Below are 13,926 nucleotides of genomic sequence, written 5' to 3'. Positions count from 1 at the left end.
CCTGTGCTATAGCGTCCATGGTCAGGTCCACCCCTTGATCACGAGCCCATCTGTATGTTGCATCTCTACCTTGATGGCCTGAGGTGTCATGGGCCCATCGGGCTATAAATAATTCACCTTTATGCTGCCAATCCAGGTCCACCTGAGCTACTTCAATCTTAGCAGCCTGATCTACCTGCTGGTTGTTTTGATGTTCTTCAGTAGCCCTATTCTTGGGCACATGAGCATCTACGTGGCGTACTTTCACAGCCAGGTTCTCTACCCGAGCAGCAATATCTTGCCACAATGCAGCAGCCCAGATGGGTTTGCCCCTACGCTGCCAGTTGTTTTGCTTCCATTGCTGTAACCATCCCCACAGGGCATTTGCTACCATCCATGAATCGGTGTAGAGATAGAGAACTGGCCATTTTTCCCGTTCAGCAATGTCTAAAGCCAGCTGAATGGCTTTCACTTCTGCAAACTGACTCGATTCACCTTCTCCCTCAGCAGCTTCTGCAACTCGTCGCGTAGGACTCCATACAGCAGCCTTCCATCTCCGATGCTTCCCCACAATACGACATGACCCATCAGTGAACAGGGCATATTTCCTTTCATTCTCCAGTAACTGGTTGTGCAGCGGGGCTTCTTCAGCACGACCCACCTCCTCTGATGATGATATCCCAAAGTATTTGCCTTCTGGCCAGTCCATGATCACTTCCAATATTCCTGGGTGACTGTGGTTTCCTATTCGAGCCCGCTGAGTAATCAGTGCAACCCACTTGCTCCATGTAGCATCAGTTGCATGATGCGTAGAGGGGACCCTTCCCTTGAACATCCAGCCTAGTACCGGCAATCGGGGTGCTAGGAGGAGCTGCGCTTCAGTACCGACCACCTCTGAAGCAGATCAAACTCCTTCATATGCTGCCAATATCTCCTTTTCAGTTGGAGTATAGCGGGCCTCAGATCCTCTGTATCCCCGACTCCAAAACCCCAGGGGCCGACCTCGAGTTTCCCCAGGTTCTTTCTGCCAGAGGCTCCAGGTGGGGCCATTCTCCCCGGCTGCAGTGTAGAGCACATTCTTTACATCTGGTCCTGTTCGAACTGGCCCAAGGGCTACTGCATGGACTATTTCCTGCTTGATTTGTTCAAAGGCTTGTCGTTGTTCAGGGCCCCATTCAAACTCATTCTTCTTACGGGTTACTTGGTAGAGCAGGTTTACAATCAGACTGTAATTTGGGATGTGCATTCTCCAAAACCCCACAACACCTAGGAAAGTCTGTGTTTCTTTTTTTGCTAGTTGGTGGAGACATAGCTGTTATTTTGTTGATCACATCCATTGGGATTTGACGACATCCATCTTGCCATTTTATTCCTAAAAACTGGATCTCTCGTGCAGGTCCTTTGACTTTATTTTGTTTTATGGCAAAACCGGCTTTCAGAAGGATTTGGACTATTTTCTTCCCTTTCTCGAAAACTTCCTCTGCTGTGTCACCCCACACAATAATTTCATCGATGTACTGCAGGTGTTCAGGAGCTTCCCCCTGCTCTAGCGCAGACTGGATCGGTCCATGGCAAATGGTAGGGCTGTGTTTCCACCCCTGGGGCAGCCTATTCCAAGTATATTGGACTCCCCTTCAAGTGAAGGCAAATTGTGGCCTGCACTCTGCTGCTAGAGGGATGGAGAAAAATGCATTAGCGATATCAATTGTGGCGTACCACTTGGCTGCCTTCGACTCAAGTTCGTACTGAAGTTCCAGCATGTCCGGCACTGCAGCACTCAGTGGTGGCGTCACTTCGTTCAGGCCACGATAGTCCACTATTAGTCTCCACTCGGCATTAGACTTTCGCACTGGCCATATGGGACTATTGAAAGGTGAATGGGTCTTGCTGATCACTCTTTGGCTCTCCAATTGACGAATTAGCTTATGGATGGGAATCAGGGAGTCTCGGTTAGTGCGATATTGCCGCCGGTGCACAGTTGTGGTAGCGATTGGCACTTGCTGTTCTTCGACCTTCAGCAACCCCACAACAGAGGGGTCCTCTGAGAGACCAGGCAAGGTAGATAATTGTTTAATGCCCTCTGTCTCTAAGGCAGCTATACCAAAAGCCCACCGGAACCCTTTTGGGTCCTTGCAATATCCTCTTCTAAGATAGTCTATGCCAAGGATACATGGAGCATCCGGGCCAGTCACAATGCGGTGCTTTTCCCACTCATTCCCAGTCAGACTCACTTCAGCCTCCAATACAGTCAACTGCTGAGATCCCCCTATCACTCCACAAATATAGATGGGCTCTGGTCCTTTATAGCTCGATGGCATTATAGTACATTGTGCACCGGTGTCTACTAAAGCCTTATACTTCTGTGCGCGTGACGTGCCAGGCCATCGAATCCACACAGTCCAATAAACTCGATTGTCCCTTTCCTCCCCCTGGCTGGAGGCAGGGCCCCCCTAATCCTGGTCAGAATCTTCTTCGTTTCTGTGTTTGAAGGACTGTCTGCTGGAAGTTGGAGCAGCAAACTTTTCGGAGAATCCCTTTTTCCTGATTGTTTTCTTTTGCAACTCACGTACCCGTGCCTCTAGGGTCGCGGTAGATTTTCCATCCCATTTTCTCATGTCCTCTCCATGGTCTCGTAAGTAAAACCACAGGGTGGCACGGGGTGAGTACCCACCTTATCATCTTCCTTGTGTGGGTGAACGCCTACCCCTGACAGCTGAGACATTGCTTTGTACAGGTACGGAGGAGAATAATCTCTCTTCAAGTTGGTGAACCTTTTCAGAAAGTTTCTCCCAGGTGTTCTCTTTTGGTCGTTGGACACTGGTTGGTTCAGGTTGGGGGGAAGATAGATTCTCTTTAAGTTGGTGGACCTCTTCAGAAAGTTTCTCCACAGCTGAGACGCAGGCCTGTAAGGAAGAGGAAAGACTTTCTTCGTACTGCTGGAGTTGTTTAGCCACTTCATCCACTGTGGGTTCCTCATCCTCTTTCCAGGCCATTATTGCCAATGAGCTGGCATATGATGATGGTGCACTCCGTACAAACTTCCGCCACATGGGTCGTGTACACTTGACTTCATCTGGGTCTTTGGATGTTTGTCTGAGGTCTGGATCCTCATAAATCACTTCCCGTACGGCTAATTCCCTCAGGTACTGGATTCCCTTCTCCATAGTGGTCCACTTGCCTGGTAGACATAAAAGTTCTTCCTTGAAGGGATACCTTTCCCTCACAGCTGAGAGGAGACGCCTCCAGAGGCTGGTAGATTGTGCTCCATCTGCAATTGCTTTGTCAATGCCGGCGTCTCGAGCAAGGGATCCCAGCCGCTTGGCTTCCCTACCGTCTAATTCCACACAATTGGCTCCAGAGTCCCAGCACCGGAGCAGCCAGGTGACAAGCTGCTCACCTATACAGCGACCAAAATCTTTTCGCACATCTCGTAGCTCACGCTCGTTTAGGCTTCGGGTAGTTACTGTTGATTTTTTGACATCCTCATCTTCCTCCTCCTGAATCCTTGATGGCCCAGCGTCGTCGTCATCTTCGTCATCTCTATACCTAGTTTTGGCAGAAGCCTTACCTGGATTGTCAGAAGACTCTGCGTTCTAAACGACCTGAATCTCTATACCATTTTTTCACCTTCTCTACAGGGGCAGCTTGCACTGCTACTGCTCGTTTCTCTGACCTTGTTACAGAGTCTGCCACAGAGGTTGGAATACCCTCTGCAGGTTCAACTTGCACTGCTACTGCTCGTTTCTCTGACCTTGTTACAGGTTCTGCCACAGGGGTTGGAATACCCTCTGCAGGGTCAACTTGCACTGCTACAGCTCGTTTCTCTGACACAGCCACAGGAGCTGGAGCGGCTGCAGGAGCTGGAGCAGTTGCAGGAACCGGAGCTGGAGCGGCTGCAGGAGCTGGAGCTGGAGCAGTTGCAGGAGCTGGGACTGGAGCGACTGCAGGAGCTGGGACTGGAGCGACTGCAGGAGCTGGGACTGGAGCGGCTTCAGGAGCTGGGACTGGAGCACTTGCAGGAGCTGGGACTGGAGCACTTGCAGGAGCTGGGACTGGAGTAGCGGCCGGAGCTGGAACTGGAGCGACTACAGGAACTGGGACTGGAGCGGCTGCAGGAACCGGAGCTGGAGTGGCTGCAGGAGCTGGAACTGGAGCGGCTGCAGGAGCTGGAGCTGGAGCGGCTGCAGGAGCTGGAACTGGAGCGACTGCAGGAACTGGGACTGGAGCGGCTGCAGGAGCTGGAGCTGGAACGGCTGCAGAATCCACCGTAGGGGTCACAGTGGCCGTTGGATCTGTCACAGGGCTTGGAGTGGCCGCAGGGACTGTCACTAAGTTGATAGCAGTATCAATGGCAGCTCGATAGGCATGAGCCAGGCCCCAGCACGTTACAATGATTTGTGTTACTTTGGAACTGCCAGAATCATGACACCTTTTTTTCAAGCATTCTGCCAGTTTTTGAGGATTTTGCCATTGTTCAGGGGTGAATTTCCAACACACTGGGGGTGCCAACTGCTCTAGATGCCTGCCCATATCCACCCATACTCCCTGCCACCCACAACTATACTGCCTCCGGGCAGATCTCCGGATGAGCTTCCCAAGTAGTTGTTTAACTTTAAGCAGGATCTGAAGTGCATTCAGGAGGCAGAACAACAAAACTATGGTAGTCTGAGTATCCCAAGAATATTCAATATCTTGGAGAGCTATTGTGACAAGCTCAGGGGATAAGAGGGTGGTGAAGGAGGAAGGCAAAGTGATCCAGGAGGATACAGGGGTGGTGAAGGAGAAAGGGAAAGTAATCAAGTAAGAAAAAATATCTTCCCCTTTCCCCTCCACAGATTGATTCTCTAACGGAGAAAAACAATAGGTATAATTGCTAATAGTTCCCAAGATACTGTTTCCAAAGTACAGAGTCCACGATGTTACTGAGTATAAATACCAGGTTAGAGTCATGACCAGATATCTTATCGTCTCATAAGCCATTGCTATAACACTCAGTACCATAATGATCTGAAACCAGGGCCCGGAGAGGATAAACAACACGACAGAGAGCAAATACGGAAAATAATGTACTATAATACTCAATTTGGAAAACAGGCGCAGCAGAGTTGAGATTAAAGCAATCAGCATTATGACAAGTGACTATTAAGCAGGTCTAATCCTTACACCAATTTTAGTTTAACACACTCTGGTCAGATCTGCCGTTATCTCAACCTTTCGGGCCCCACGTTGGGCGCCAAAAAGACTGTCGTGGTTTAACCCGGCCGGCAGCTAAACACCATGCAGCCGTTCGCTCACCCTCCCCCCTCCCTCTCTGGGACGGGGGAGAGAAATGGAGAGTGAAGCCCGTGAGTTGAGATAAAGACAGTTTAATAAGACAGGAAAATAATAATAACAACAACAAAAAAAAAATAACAATAATAATAATAATAATACAATGGTGATAATAGGAAAGTAATAATAATATGTACAAACAAGTGATGCACAATGCAATTGCTCACCACCTGCTGACCGAGGCCCAGCCTAACCCCGAGCAGTCCGGCCCCCTCCCCCCGGCTAGCCACCCCTATATATTGTTTAGCATGACGTCAGATGGTATGGAATACCCCTTTGGCTAGTTTGGGTCACCTGTCCTGGATCTGTCCCCTCCCAGCTCTTACTGCACCCCCAGCCTGCCCGTTGGCAGGACAGAGCAAAAGGCTGAAATGTCCTTGGCTTAGTATAAGCACTGCTCTGCAACAATTAAAGCATCGGGGTGTTATCAGCACTCTTCTCATCCTAAGCCAAAACACAGCATTCCACCAGCTACTAGGAAGAAAATTAATTCTGTTCTAACTGAAACCAGGACAAATGTTCACAACTTTCAGTTTTACAGAGGACAAATGTATGCGTACAAAATTCAGGGTTCAAATCTACAAAAGGTCTTAGATGTGATATAATTCAGAATTACCATTGTTACTTTCCTTCTTTTATAGGCATCTTGAGTTTTAATTATTACATTAGCCTATTCATGTTAGGCTTTCACGACAGTCATTATCCAATCAAAAATCTAATTTAAGCAAATAAATGAGACCATGATTTGCAGCCCAAGACCACTTCTGAACTAGGGAGCATAAAACATATAACATGCTAAAAGCAGAAGTGATCAACTAAGTAATTGAAGTTTATCTAATGTATACTTGCAAGAAAAAAAAAAAAAAAAAAAAAAAAAGTAAATTGATCTATGGATGAGAAGAGGAAGAAGCAGGAATGGGGAGTGATAAGTAACGTCACTGAGCTGCTTAGATAAAAAGGAAAATATAACAACAATTAGCATAGATACGAGTTAGAAGCAGTACTTAGAAATATGCTTAGTTACCTTTGATACTGTTTGATATTACATAACACATATTTTCAAAGCAGAAATCCAGAATGCAAGGAAAGTTAAATATTTGGGTGACAACATTTGTTTCAGTCTTCAGAAGGTTATAATCAGTTTTAGAAGCTGAGATAATACCTGGTAGCTGGGCAGTGAAATCAAATTAAAATCACTATAGAAAAATGCAAAATAATGTACAATAAAAATAAAAACTTGAACTTGCATGGATGCTTATACATGTAGCCATCTTAGAAAAAGTATAGTAACAACTAAGCATCATTTAAAGAAGCTAACGGAAACATCTGTTTAATGCCCAGTGACTGTCAATAAAAAGGTAGTGGTATTCACTAAGAAATGAATAAAGTAAAACACTGAAAATAATTATATAATCAGAAGGATATCTTCTCTTTGATGTAAGAAAAACAAGTACAAAGTCCAGGAAAAAACAGTAAAAAAGTTTCAAGTTATTGAAATATGTTACTGTAAGGAAATATTAAATATAACAAAATTCTGAAAGCAGTTGAACAACAAATTTAAATTGGTGTAGTTCTTTTGATTTTATTAGTATTGTTTAATTTGCAGCTGCTGAAAAGTAGACTTCTATTTCAAAGAAAATATGAATGCCAGATGACATGATTAAGGACTATAAAACAAAAGATTCAAAAGCAATATATATATTCTTGCTTTCCTCTGTAGTTACAATATTAAAAGACCAAGCACTTAATAAAGAAAAAAAATTACTACCTGAAACCAAAATAAGAACAAGAAAAATCATGGAGGTTGAGGGCGTGATGAGACTAGAAGCATTTTATTAGAAATGGATAATGCAGAGCATAAAGAAATACTTTTTATTCTCTTTTATTCTCTGATGAGCCCATACTTACAAGTTTTGAATTCAGTTTCTGTAATAATCTAATTTTCCTCTTGATCTGAGTCTCTTTTCATTCTCACATCTTTTTTTCCATTCTTTTCTTATCATGGTATACATTAAAACACATTTTTTGTAATTGGTATTAAAATAGATTGTTGCTCAAATATGAATGCCAAAAGAAGAAACATCCCTGATAGTTCTAAAATAAACAATCAAATAGAAGTCCCAAATTTCAGAGAATAGTAATGTACATAAAACCACCTAATTAAACTCATGGAAACTGTCATCTGGGTTACAGCCACTCAGGAGACTTTCTTTGATTTCTTGTAGAGTTATGTGCACATCAATTACTTTCATCTTAATAAAATTAATAATACTTTTTCATCTCACAAAGAACTTGTCAGATTCATTTATAATGCGAGACTGTCATACCTTTTATTTGCCATAAAGAGAAAGAATTCTCAACAGGTCATATCATTCAAAATGAGTCTAGAGTCTCATTGTTTAGTGAACCAGTCCTAACAATGCAGGTGACAGGTCACTTAGGTGAATTAGGAATTCAGTCCAATGCCAGATATCTAAATTCTGGTAGTGTGAAGGTAGACCTCTGGAGGGGTTCAATATTATCTGTTCCTCTCTGTTCACTAGATGAGACAAACATTTGTAGGATATTACCTATAGTAAACAACCAAACAGTACATGAAAACACATAATTCAAGTGAACTGGGTATGAATCTGCAGAAAAGAAATTATAACTTGTCCTAAAACAAGTCTTTCTTTCATACTTTATTTGTACCTTTCTACACCTATGATTCTCTCAGATTTACTGGCCTTTTAAGGGAAAAACTGTTTCATTTATTTATAGGTATTTTACTATGCTTTTACATAAGGTCATTATAATTACTGTGATATCTATTGCTATTGTTATTTACCAAAATAAAGTATTTATAGAGAAAATATAATGCTACATAAAGTCAGAATTATCCTCTCCAATCCACATTAGTAGAGCATGCATTGTTTTAAAATAAATATTATATGCCTGCATCATGAATTACAGATCTATTGTGATGATTATGCTGAATAAATTTTTCAAGTGTTACTGTATCTGGATCTAGAAAAGAAAGGATATCAAAGTAACCTTTATATGGTAACTAATATGTTATGCCTGCGGTCCATTTATATCTCTGAAATGTTGGAAAGTATTTGATTGAAACAATACTATATTATTTTGGAAATGTACAATCCAAATATAATTAGGACAGTTTTATTTTTATTTTGACTTACATGGGAAACATGCCTCAATGCAAAGCAGTAGAGCACCTCATGTTTTGCACATGGTACAACTTTCTTTTAGTTTTGACAGGATGAAAATCAGCACTTTAGAACAATCATGAAAACTGTATTTAAGAAAATGAATCATTATTAGAATACACCACATGAGCAACATAAATACAGTTAAAATTCTGTACCATAATCTTTTACTAAACAACAGAAGATAAATGGAGTGGAAGTCAGATTGATAAATTCTCCCTGGAGGAAATATTTTCACAACAGATGGTCTCTAAATATGTAACTTACATGAAATACATCTCCTGGTAGCCATTTTTATAATAAAAAAATAAAATAAAAACTAATAAGGTAAAGAAAAAATAGACACATTACAATTATGGACCCTAATTGCCTGAGTAGTTAGAATAGAACATCCTTTGAATGTAAGCAGAACAAAGCAGAGAAATGTTAGTCATCTGTACCTAAGTAAATGGTGCACGACATACAGTAATTGTATATTTTTCCAAGATCCCTTCCAAGTACCATATAGTTTCCCTCTCATATGGCTGGGATGACTAAAGAAGTCTAAAGAGTTTTCTATTTAATTCCTTTAGTTTTATTTTGTTTGTTTCCTTAAATTCATTTTATTCATACTTTTTTTTTTTCCTACCATCATGTAAAAACACTATACACTTGGTAACTTTGCCAAAAGAACTCCTAACACACACAGTCTTATATGTCTTCAATGTTTAATAAGTGTCTTGTTTCCATTTTGAAAAATAAGGGTGGGGCTGAAAGCTTTGAAGATGAGATCACATAACCTGTAATGAGGTTTCTCAATGTTTCAGAAGGAAGGAGGATAAAGATGCTTTCATCATTCCTGTGGTTTGGAATACTTTCACTGTTGGCATCACATTTGTGGAAATGTACAAGTCTTTATTTACTAGATGCATAGTGAAACTCTTTTAGTGTCACATACTCCCATTGTGTAAGAAGTGGCTGTATTTCTTCAATAGCTCACCTGATTTAAACTTTAGTCTTCAAATCTAAGTTACCCATCAGGGCTCTGCCTCCACTCACTAAACACAAATGGAGAAACCTCCTAAAGTATGACATTTCAGACATGATAATATTTTTAAACATGCTGAGAGGATCGACCTCAGAATCCCCCTCTCTCTCATGACTTCAGAAAGGCCTTATCTAGAGTCCAGACAGATTCCTGCACTAAACAGGCTTTGTCTCCTCCCATTCCTGTTTCTTTGACATCTTGCATGCTCACAGATTTTAAGTTTTCATTAAAGGGCAGAGTCAGTTTTGTTTTACGAATTTTTGGTATGCTCAGTAGAACACTGAGAGGTATAACTGATCTCTAAGACGTAGTAGCATGTGGTATGCTGTTACACTGTCTAACCACCTCATTACTCGTTACATTTCATATATTGATTTAATGTATCATATTTGTCTCAGCAAAATATTGGTAAGCTGACAAATATTAAGATTCTTGTACAGTTAATGTTTTCTTTGCTATATGATTTCTAAACTAGTGTTATAAACTAAAAAGGTAATGTATTACCAAAAATGTCTTTGATTCGTATTTATTTATAAAATTTATTAAATAAGTATTTATTTATTAATAAATAAAAAAATAAGTCCACACCTTACTACATTTGAACTATACAACCTCTTGGTCCAGACTTTAGATATATAATGAAGTAATAAGGAACAAGTTTCACAGGGAGACCTCCACTCATCAGGCTAGTAGTGTCTGAATTACAGTATAATAATATATCTCACTTCTTGGATTACTTAATGATCTCAGAGTGAAACTGGGAGACCGTGGCCAAAGACAGAGACAGTGGATCCCTTAGACAGTGGATCTCTAACGAACAGGATGTGACACAGGATTAAAATGGGTCATTTCCCTAACATTACCAAACAAGAATTACAACACAGAAGAAATTTATATGTAGCTGCAAGATATGCCTTGAAAGTTGTGTTGTCTTGATAACATGTTCTATGTTTATCCATTTTTGTAGCTGTTATCCCATTTTACTGAATATTAAACTGCTTTTAATTTTACAGATACCAAAAACAGAAGAGAAAACTCTTCAGATATGTCATGTAAGAAAGATTCACACCAAGGTCTGAAAACATATCAAGTCGTTATATATATATATATAATGTCATATATATGACACCATAATTTATAAACTAAATGAACCTACTCCTTTAAAACTACTAGGGAATAAATCATAATCAGAATAGCATGATCTAATAGCTGGCACATTTGGTAATATTCTATTTAAATCTCCCAATATACAGCATATGCAATGAAATTTATTTTTGACAGATTTCAAAGCATAAATTTAAAAGCATTTGCTGTGTTTGGTTGTTGGGTGCTTTTTTGTTGTTGTTGTTTTGTTTTTGTTTTTGTTTTTTTTGATGGTAGTGGTGGTGTTTTTGGTTGGTTGGTTGGTTGGTTTGTTTTGGTTTGTTTGTGTTTTTTTTTTTTTTGTGTGATGCTCTTCTCACTGTAATAGATTTGTCTTGTAGCCATGTTAGTTTACTGTTTAAAATGAAAACAGTGCAGGGGTTTTGTATGTATATATGCAATATAGAACTGCAGTATTTTGAAAAACAATTTATGAAAGGAAAAACAAAATCCACTTGTTAATTATTAAATATGCATAGGTATTTAGTCATAAATTAGATCAAGGATTTTCCAGTACATCTTGATATAGGCAGGACATAGCCGACCTTATATGGACATCTAACTTTTGTCTAAATTTTATGTGCTCAGTGCACTGGTCCTGCTAAATAGATTAAGTACTTTTAAAGTTGGAAGACAGTGGTTTTTAAACACTGACAGAAGAAAATATGCTTAGTCTAAAATGGATGGAGATGAAGTGTTAGAGGCTGACTTCAACTCCCATTCCCTGTTTTCCTGTGGCACTCAAGGGGAGGATGTTGAAGAGGGTGGATGGAGGAAAGGTTTTTTGAGTTTTCTTTTAGTTCTCACTGCTCTAATCTGTTAGTAATACATTATATTACTGTCACTTACACTGAGTCTGGTTTACCCATGACGGTAATTTGTGTGTGATTTCCCTGGCCTTATCTCAACCCATGAGTTTTTTTCATAATATCTTCATCCTCTGTTCTTCTGAAGAGGGGGAGTGGGAAAGCAGTGTGGTGAAGTTTACCTGCCCGTTAGTGTTAAACCACCACACGTAGGAACTGAATATTAATGGCCTGACACAGCATTATTGGCCAAGTCATGGAATCCAGGGTTTTATTGGTCTTCTTGTGGGAGTCTATTACAGACCGCCTGGCCAGGACGATAGCGCCGATAAATTATTCTTTACAGAACTAAGAGAGGCCTCGAGATTAACTCCCCTTGTCCTTATGGGGGACTTCAACTTGCCAGACGTTAACTGGGAGTGCCACACGGCTGACACAAGCAAGTCCAGGAGGTTCATGAAGCACCTAGATGATAACTTCTTGGTGCAGGTGCTAACGGAGCCAACTAGGAAAGGTGCCCTCCTAGACCTGTTGCTAGAAAACAGAGAGGGTCTGGTGGGAGATGTGGTGGTTGGTGGCCGCCTTGGTCATAGCGACCATGAAGTGGTTGAGTTCAAAATTTACGGTGACAGAAGGAAAAGTGCCACCAAAACCTCATCCCTAGATATGGGGAAAGCAGACTTCAGGCTGCTCAGGGAACTAGTCAGCAAGGTCCCCTGGGAAGCTGCTCTTGAAGGCCTTGATGTCCACCAGTGCTGGTCATTCTTTAAGCGATGCCTCCTAGAAGCACAAGATCAGGCAATTCCTAAATATCGCAAGTCAGGCAGGCGCGGCAGGAGGCCGGCGTGGCTGACCAGGAACATTCTTATGGAGATTAGGTGGAAACAGAGAGTGTTTCGCTACTGGAAGGAGGGCCAGGTGACATGGAAAGAATACAGGGATGCTGTTCGTGTTTGTAGGAAGAAAATTCGTGTGGCTAAAGCACACCTGGAGTTGAAGCTGGCTGTGTCTGTGAGAGAAAATAAAAAGGGTTTTTTAAGATATGTGAATGGAAAAAGGAGAACCAAAGAATGCATAGGGCCGCTCCTTGATAGGGAAGGTCTCCTCACAGACAATGACATAGGCAAAGCAGAGACGCTTAATGCCTTCTTTGCCTCTGTCTTCAATGCCGATGATGGGCTTCGGGACCCAGGGTGCCCTGAGCTGGAGGACCGGGACGGTGGGGATGACAAACTCCCAACCGACCCTGAACGTGTGCGGGATTTGCTACTCCACCTGGATCCCTACAAGTCCATGGGTCCGGATGGAATTCATCCCCGGGTGCTGAAGGAGCTGGCGGACGTCATCGCGGAACCTCTCTCAATTATTTTTCAACGATCCTTGGAGTCCGGAGAGGTCCCGGTAGACTGGAAGCTGGCAAATGTTGTGCCAATTTTCAAGAAGGGTCAGAAAGAAGACCCTAGCAATTACAGGCCTGTCAGTCTCACGTCAGTGCCTGGTAAAATCATGGAGAAGATGGTTCTCGAACGTATTGAGGCGCACCTGGGGGACAAAGCAGTCATTGGTCCCAGCCAGCATGGGTTTGTGAAGGGTAGGTCCTGCCTAACTAACCTGATTTCCTTTTATGATAAGATCACCCGTATGGTGGACCAAGGGAAACCAGCTGATGTGATTTTTTTGGACTTCAGCAAGGCTTTTGACACGGTTTCCCATAGGATCCTACTGGACAAAATGTCCACCATACAGCTAAATAAAAACATCATACGATGGGTGAGCAATTGGCTAACGGGCAGGGCCCAAAGGGTTATGGTGAATGGCGTTGCGTCAGGCTGGCGGGCGGTCACTAGTGGGGTCCCTCAAGGCTCCATTTTAGGGCCGGTACTTTTCAATATTTTTATAAACAATCTGGATGTAGGAATAGAAGGTATTTTGAGCAAGTTTGCTGATGACACCAAACTTGGAGGAGTTGTGGACTCGAATGAGGGTGGAAAGGCCTTGCAGAGGGATCTGGATAGGTTGGAGAGCTGGGCGATCGCCAACCGCATGAAGTTCAATAAGAGCAAGTGCCGGGTCCTGCACCTGGGACGGGGAAACCCTGGCTGCACGTACAGACTGGGCGATGAGACGCTGGAGAGCAGCCTAGAAGAGAGGGATCTGGGGGTCGTGGTAGACAGCAAGTTGAATATGAGCCGGCAGTGTGCCCTGGCAGCCAGGAGGGCCAACCGTGTCCTGGGGTGCATCAAGCATGGCATCGCTAGTAGGTCAAGGGAGGTGATTGTCCCGCTCTACTCTGCGCTGGTGCGGCCCCACCTCGAGTACTGTGTGCAGTTCTGGGCACCACAGCATAAAAAGGACATGAAACTGTTGGAGAGTGTCCAGAGGAGGGCTACGAAGATGGTGAAAGGCCTGGAGGGGAAGACGTACGAGGAACGGC

The sequence above is a fragment of the Anas platyrhynchos genome, chromosome 1 (genome assembly GCF_047663525.1).
Source record: "Anas platyrhynchos isolate ZD024472 breed Pekin duck chromosome 1, IASCAAS_PekinDuck_T2T, whole genome shotgun sequence".
Classification (NCBI taxonomy): Eukaryota; Metazoa; Chordata; class Aves; order Anseriformes; family Anatidae; genus Anas; species Anas platyrhynchos.
The sequence above is the reverse complement of the archived record's forward strand: the minus strand, read 5'-3'. Positions refer to the sequence as shown.